The sequence below is a fragment of the Abramis brama genome, assembly GCF_963993115.1.
Source record: "Abramis brama genome assembly, chromosome: 25".
Classification (NCBI taxonomy): Eukaryota; Metazoa; Chordata; class Actinopteri; order Cypriniformes; family Leuciscidae; genus Abramis; species Abramis brama.
In genome coordinates this window covers 28,185,089-28,193,673 of record NC_139987.1, presented here as the reverse complement: position 1 = coordinate 28,193,673, position 8,585 = coordinate 28,185,089, and the positions used below count along the sequence as shown (strand labels likewise).

The 8,585-nt window shown below is 36.4% G+C and overlaps 1 long non-coding RNA gene across 1 annotated transcript in view; it reads right to left on the bottom strand.

Moving 5' to 3' along the window:
- LOC311076090 overlaps nt 1-3,804 on the bottom strand; it is a 25,941-nt gene extending 22,137 nt beyond the window's left edge. The window contains exon 1 of the long non-coding RNA XR_014604614.1: nt 2,975-3,804. This is a non-coding gene — a long non-coding RNA (uncharacterized lncRNA). The remainder of the gene's footprint in view (nt 1-2,974) is intronic.
- Between the last annotated feature and the right edge of the window lie 4,781 nt (nt 3,805-8,585).

Genomic DNA, 8,585 nt, shown 5'->3' with positions numbered 1-8,585 from the left:
TGACCATGCCGATTACAGTATGTGTCACTCAGGCTTCACTAACGTGATTGGTACCATAGACTATAGACTGCCATCAAGGCCTCAATGAAGGGGATTATGTGAACAGAAAGGGGGTTCACAATGTAAATGTGCAGCCCAGTTACTATTGGGATTCTTAATATTCCAGATTAGTAATATTATATCAAATAAAAAAAGGCAGTTGACTAAAATCTTCCATATCACAAAAGTGAAAGCAAAATGGCCAGGATCTGTGCATGACTTATAATTTGCAGAGATTCACATTTATATACATTAAGGAAAGTTCCACAATTAAATATCAAGCTCACCGTATTACATACACTTATGCTGATCCTAACAGAACTGCATGTCTTCATAGGTGATTATGACATGTTCCTGCAGACAGGTGTTTTATGACCCCATTCCCTGACCCAAACCAGTTACAGTGCAGCTCTAGCCAGGACAAGGGCAATGAAATGAACTTTGGCTAAAGGGAAGATTTCAGTGTCTGAAAAGTCTGAGGGTTGCACACCTGACAGGGCCTGTGACATTGTTGCATGTGCCATACTACACAACACTGCCACAAAAACAAACACTTTTCATTAAATGTTTAATAAAAGACAAATATGCTTAGTTCCTTGAGTTTTATTTCAATTGTTCTTTGTAAAGAAAAGCCAGTGGTCAAGTGCCTGCAACAAGAGATATTAGACACATGCCTCATGCAACAAATAAAAAGGAAAAGTTGTCTATACACTGCCCGCCTGTAGGCCTGTGTCTCCTCTGACTGTGCAGACTCTTCTGTAGGCCTTTCTGTAGATGTGGAATCCTGCAACTTATATTGCAGCCATAAAGCATACTAAAGTATAAATTAAGTAAAGTTATTTATGCACTTGCAGGCTAGTTCCTCCATATGACAGTTATCTGAGAGGGTTTATTCACTGTCCAGTGCACTGGAAACAAATGGACATTACAAAGTCTTATACTTTCTTTCCTTTGGAAAGTTAGAAAATGTCCACTTACTGCACATATTTCAGCCACTTTCTTGGGAACAGATACAAGTGTTGGTGTATTATGTAAAAGTGCACAAAAGAGGAAAACACAATGGGTCTCATTCATGAAACACGAGCAGAACGAATTTTTGTGTAAATCGTGTGTAAAGTGGTTCTGGCGTAAATTTTCGGATTCATTAAAATGTTCGTATTTCCCAAATGTTAGTTGGTACGAAAGAAATCTACACCTGCTCCCAGCCACGCGTAAATAGTACGTTTAACATCCGAACGTTTTGCTCATTAATAAACTGCATTTTAATTCAACGTAATCGGGTACATATTTACACAGCATTTTGAAAAAGTATTATATATAGTAATTACATACGGTTTTTCTTTTTACTTGTATTACGAGAGCCAGTAATAGCATCTGCAAACGGAACACAAGTCCACAAGTTTTTTTAATTTTTTTATATTCAAGATGTTTTTTTTTTTTTTTTTTTTTTTACAAGTCCGCAAGTTACAAGTGTTGCAGTCAAGCTTCATGTCGAACCATTTTCTTTTCACTTCTGGGACTGTTCGATTAAAAGATGAAACTCCATTAACTGCATCTGTAATATGCTGCCAAGCATTTTTACCTAAAGCATGTAGCCTATTACCTAAAAAAATCCTTTTTTTTTAAGACCTGATACGCCACTATGTACGCTTGAAAATAAAATGTGGCGTTTTGAATGAACTTCTGATAATAAAACTTCAATTTCTGCATCTGAGAAATTTCTCTTCTTCATTCGCTTTTTTTTTTTTTTTCTTCCAAAATTATACATGTAATAATACAATAGCATTCGCTTTTGAGAAGACATGTTGAAATCCTTCGTTTCGTGTCATAATATGATGCCCATATATAGCTGTCAGTCGGTTTTAATTGGCGGGATTTATGGTAATTGAGAATGAGCGTGCACGCGCGTCCCATTTACGAGTGATTGGAATTCATTAACCCACACACACATTTCACTATCAAATCTGACGTTTACGAAGTATTTGTGAATCAGGAGAAGAATTTTCGGGAATGTCTCTTTACGCGCAAATCACTCACATATTTACTCGTATATTTACGAATGTTTCATGAATGAGACCCAATGTCAATACAATGATCTACACTCGGGAAAAATGTGTAACTCATGGCAAAATATTTTTACATTAACATAAGTTTATCAGTTTTCACTTTCACAAGTCAGAGCAATTCATCATTACTCAAGATTTAACAGCTGAAATGACTATAAGGCCTTAATTTAATGCAGCAAAAATTATTTTACAGTGTAGGCTACTAAGATCTTTTCTATTTTTTTCTCAGCCTTTTTCTTGGTTGCTTTTATAATCAGACAACCATTAATTTAACAGTGCCTTTTATAAAAGAGACTATAACTAAAAATTACCATTATGTAGAATATTTTTATAATTCACTTTTATTTGTTCCCATGTTCTAGTGTGATGACTCTGACATTACAATGCACAAAGTAATTATGCAATTATTAAAATACAAAAATATAGGCTAATAAGTGATAAAAACATCTAACATGGCCACTTCTAACGGATTTAAATTGTCTGCTACTCTTTGCCAGCCCTCTCTCCTGGCTTTCGCAGACTTTGAGGTGTTCCCTGGCGTTTTGGTTAAACATTAAAATTCCGAATAAACTTCTAATCACCATTTTGGTAAAAACGGCCTAGCTTAGCAATTCATGGTAACCTTTAGCTTAATGATTCACCTAGATCTAGATCAATTTGCTTTGACAAAACAGCTAATATACCTGAAATGCAGAAAATTTACTTTCACATGCAAAAAAAGGTGTTTTTGTGGAAAAGACAACTTCCCTCTTGTCCCATGTGCTTCTCCTCTTCACAGCAATATATAAATGATGGAGTCCTTCAAAATGTATGGTCCCATGACACCAAATGTGCATAGTTGCCTAGAAACAGGGGGTGGGTCAACTTACCCACTGGCTCATTTTACCCCACTCAACCCTATAAGTTAGATTCTGTGCGCGCGGTCGATCTCGATCGGTCCCTTCTTCTTCAGCGCGGGTATCCAGATAGGGAGCATCTTTTGAAGGAAGCCTATATTGGGTCATCCCCTTCCCGGCCCTGCGGCAGCCCCACCAAACGCACATTATTACGGCGAGACCAGTCTTCTAATGCCGCGTTCCAGGCAACCTGTAACCCGTGTTTTTCCAACCTTATACCCGTGAAAGTGCACTGCAGTCAAACCCGTGACTTCCCACCCGTGAACTCGTACTAGATCGATGTACTCCCAGTTACGAGTTGGAAAAACACGGGTTACAGGTTGCCTGGAACGCGGCATAACTCTGCGATTTTCAAGGTGAGGCTTTGCTGCTCTGTTGTGCACAAGTTTAGATCTTTCTTCATCTGTCGCGTCTCACCCTGAATCTTGTCTACCTTTGATCCCAAGTCTCGCACTGTGTTGGTTTGAGAGTGCACTACTTGGCGGAGCTCGATCAGAGAAGATTTAACATCCTCCATAGCCATCCGAATTGCATTTTGAATCGTAGTTTCAAGCAAGACTTGTTGTTTTGCAAGCGCCTCTGCAATGGCGTCTGTCAGATTAGCCTCAGTGCTCGCTAGCTTCATCTTTTTCTTTCCAGAGGGAGTTGTGGACGGTGAGAAGTCCTGTTTTTTGTTTCCGTACATTATGCTGACAATATACAGAGTAGAAAATAACTGGCTGTCGATACTATATATTGTTATTTAGCAAAAGGAAGAAGGTTTGGACAGAGCATCAGAGTCCCTCGACCATCACGTGCATGGGTCACGTGACCACCCCTCAAATGCAATTTTTCATTCATTGCACAATTTCAATTTTTCAAACTTTTTGTTGTTGCTCATAAGCCATTTAAAAGAAGATTTAGAAATCTTCACACAATCTTAGATCCATGGACAAAAATAAAAAATAACATTTCCATCTCGTACCCCTGGTGATGACAGCATGTGATTTCAAATGTGTATAATTAGAAAACATTGTTTCTATTGAATCTAGAAAATTACCTTTAAATGAAATGGAGTGACCAATATTTTTGCTTTTCTAGTCATAATTTCTCTTTAGACGCCTTGTGGCCTATATTGTATTTTTTATTTTCCATAGAATTCTGCAATGTCAATAACCTATTAATGCTTTTTACCACTAGTTGGTTAATATAATGTCTTTTCTAGAGAATCCAGCCTCAGTTTTAACTGATTGTTAACTTCCGCTATTGAACTTCCTGCAGAAGAGCTGTTACTGACTGGTACCAATTGAAAGCATATTCAAAGAGTTAGTTTAAGAAATATGAAGAATTGCTGAAACCAGTGGATAATCAAAAACAATCAAGTTAAAAAATAACTCAATTTGATACGGTCTCTGTAGTGATCATTGAAAAGGCAGCACCTAGCCCACAAGGCTGATTGTCTTTCTGTGTGGATTGTCATTCAGTTGAACTTCAGGCTGATACATTGGATCGTCAGGCTGATGACACTCTCCTCGGTCTGGCCTTTGCATCTCCTGCCACAAAATTTCATAATGCATGTCAAAATTGTCTTTAGGAAAAGTCTCAAGTGAACTGTCATCTTTGCAGGCTGTCTCAGTCTCCCCATGCTGACCCCTCTCAGAATTGTCAACTTCCTCTTTCAGGAGGGCGGCTGCAGGCCCCACTTCCTCTTTCATTTTTCTGCAGTCATCCCTTCTTTTCAAGGCAGCTGTCTGAAATCTTGAACACTCAAAGAACCGCAAAAAATCAAATTAAACAGCTTAATTTCCAAAAGTCTCTTCTGGTTTACAACACAGCAATTCTTCAATTTATTAAAAAGCTTAGTACTTCATTGCGGAAAAAAGCAAGCACTTCTTCTTTGCAAAGACGCAGGAAAAAGCAGGAAAACTCTAATTATTATTATAATACAGTGTATAATGTAAACAAAAATAATTATTTGTCTTTTCTTTTTTACAAGAAACCAAAATAAAATGGCTCTAATATGTCTGTTATGTGGTTGTTCAAATCACAATTTCTATTTAAAGTTGGTCACCCAATCTCATTCTCATACTATGCACAAAAAATATCCTAGTTAAACATAAACAATTGACTCTTAGAATCTCTGCAATGGATCAGTTTTCACACTGTCTCCCACAAGGGATAACGGGATACAAATTCTAGACGCCTTCATATAGAAAGTATAATATTTAGACCGGTGCAGTTAATATCTTATTATTTATTCGTCACTTTAAGTGATTGCCTAAATTCAAAAGCAGTGAATTGCTTAAATTCTATTGCTCAGTTTTATATATCTCATCTACATAACTACATCAAAGTCTAACTCATAAAAGTTTCTTCATTACTCAAAATTTCCTAATTATCACAGAATACATATTCCTATTATTATGATTTATAATTTTAACAATTTCTTCATTTTTTAAATTGATTTCAAAATGTAAAAATTCATAAATCTCAGGATAACAATATTGATTTCCACATTTCTTTCTTTATCTTTCTTTATCTAATTCAATCAAAATCAAAGTCTTTTTCAAACAAAACTTCAAACAAAAAGCAAGTTTCATTCGCAGTGTAGGCTACTAAGATCTTTTTCTTGGTTGCTTTTATAAACAGACACCCATTTATTTAACAGTGCCTTTTATAAAAGAGACTATAATATAACTAAAAATTACCATTATGTAGAATATTTTTGTATTTCACTTTTATTTGTTCCCATGTTCTAGTGTGATGACTCTGACATTACAATGAACAAAGTAATTATGCAATTATTAAAATACAAAAATATAGGCTAATAAGTGATAAAAACATCTAACATGGCCACTTCTAACGGATTTAAATTGTCTGCTACTTTTTGCCAGCCCTCTCTCCTGGCTTTCGCAGACTTTGAGGTGTTCCGTGGCGTTTTGGTTAAACATTAAAATTCCGAATAAACTTCGACTATTAGTTCTTGCTCTGCTGAGGAGAAAAACTGAGCCGCTCTTTGGCCACGCTGAGCAGCCAATAGCAGTGTTGCTGATCAATGTTTCTACTATCGATACATATCCCCTTTTAACCAGCGCATGAACGCGCGGTTATCTCAGATAACTCAATCCAGCTATACTAATCATATCCAGCAAGTGTGTTCGAAGAACCGAGTTAGCCAGATCATGATTCGCACGATGATATCATCTTGGATGTGTCATTTGATCTCGGATGTTTTAAGCAACTACGAAGAACGAGCCCCAGAGCTGGGCTTCTGTTTTCCCTTTTGTTAAGCACACAGACTATTCAAAGCGCTCTAAGGCCAAGTAAACAGGGTTCAGAATCAGCCCCATCTAGCCAAACGCTGGTAAAATATGCAAGTGGCTGCTAGATTTGCTTCACTCAGTCGTAAAAACAATGGTAATGTATTGAGTGGCTGGTGAAATTTGAACATTTACTATAGCCTTTTGGCTGGTGGTCGAAAAAGTACATTTCGAACCCTGAAAGAAAGACATTAAAAAATGAAAACAGAATAAAGTATATAAAATAAAAATAGACAGAAATACGGGTAGAGTGCAGTTGCCCCAAAGTCAATAAAAAGAATTAAAATTCCACAAAGAAATTAATTTAATGGCACAGCAGAAGCCTGCTGTATATTATATTGAGAACACTTTAAGTTAAAATACACAGACACGTGGAACAATAACACACATGATCCTTTATTGTTAAAGAGAACATCACAAAAGCAAACGTTAAGAACAAAACTTTACAGTGAAGTAGGAGACATCTCGTGTTCAGCACTTCCACTTTTATAATGAACATTTACTTATTCAAAGATTCAGAAGTCTTCAACGAGGAAGAAAGAGCAGATGTAATTTTAAGGATTTTTAAACCGGAAACAGGACTAAACTATTTTAGATGCTAGACACTCTAAGCAGCAGATTATTTAGCATTCAGAGTATTTTATGTCTTAAACATGTAACATGTAACAGGAGAGCATCATGACATCACTACAGCAAAACACAGATCAAATATACATGTAGATCACAAGATGCCTCACAAAATATTCCTTCGCAATCTTGACATCGCAGCCTGTTCATTATCAAAATAAATAGTCAACCACCTAACACAGGGTTCACCAATCTCGGTCCTGGAGGGCCGCTGTCCTGCAGAGTTTAGCTCCAGCACACCTGTTTGAAAGTTAGTATGCCTAGTGAGACCTTGATTAGCTGGTTCAGGTGTGTTTAATTGGGGTTGGAGCTAAACTCTGCAGGACAGCGGCCCTCCAGGACCGAGATTGGTGAACCCTGACCTAACATATAAAAATTACACTGCTCTCCCAGCTAACACACGACGTCGCAGTTACGTAACATTTACGTATTTGTGATAGCTGGGAGCCGTTTAAATAGTCAGTATCAGATTCGGCGTAAGCACCGCTTTGAACAACTCTGATGTTTCCAAGCACATTTTTGCGCATGTGAAGAGGGTGATTTTTTCCCCGTCGATATTGGAACGTGAGTGAAGCTACAATGCCTATAATAATTAGCATAATAGTTTAGAATCCAAATACATCGCGAATATGGACTTTTTTTTATTCGAATGGGAGTTACGTGAGGCCAACGCCGCTTACTTTTACTTTTGCTTTAAATTATTTCGTTTTGGCTTATTTATTTATTTTTTTCATTCTTGTTCTGTTCTGAATATCATTAAATTTAAAGGATTTGTTGTGAAATATTTGTAGTGTATTTTTTAAGCATTAAGGCTGTTGGTTAAAATCCGTAGGCTACAATCTATCCCTGCATAGCTAATCAAAAGAGTGCAGAATCTACTTGGCGTTGCGATCGCGTCAAGGATCAGCCAGTGCACATGCATCATCAAAAGCGGTTAAGAAAAGTGCTGAGCTGAATTTGTGCCAGCTGTGCACCGCAGTGTTTTAAATGAGAATAAAGTCAAATGCGCCTTTAGCCCCATTGTATTCTGTATACTTAAGAATGGGTTAGGGTCGCGTCGATAAAAATACATAGGCTATAAAAAAGAATGTGAAAACCACTATCCCTATGGGGTTATTATTGTTGCAATATTCCAAATAAATAGATTAATATTCACAAAAAAATGTAAAGAGATTCACAAAAATGTATCGAATTCACAAATATTTATAAATGCACAGAAAGCGGTTCACAAATAAATGCCAGGCAGAGTTGTGTTTCTTAAATAATAAAACATTTGTAAATATTTTATTTATTTGCAAATCTCATTTTACTTATTTGTGAATTTTATCAATTTTTTGTGAAACTCTTTACATTTATTTGTGGATCTTAATCTATTTATTTGTGAATTCGATACATTTTTGTGAATCTCTTTACATTTATTTGTGAATATTAATCTATTTATTTGGAATAATGCAATAATAACCCCATGTATCCCTTATCAACACCACATATCTAAACTAACCTTCTGCTAACGGCAGAGTGAATGAACCACGTTCATGGATTAGAGAGTTGAGATTGTTCTTGATATTTAAAAAATAACTCTTTAAACCATTGATCGGTTCATACTTTGAGTAAACAAGATTCATTAAAACCGCCATACCTTTTGGACTATGACCAGG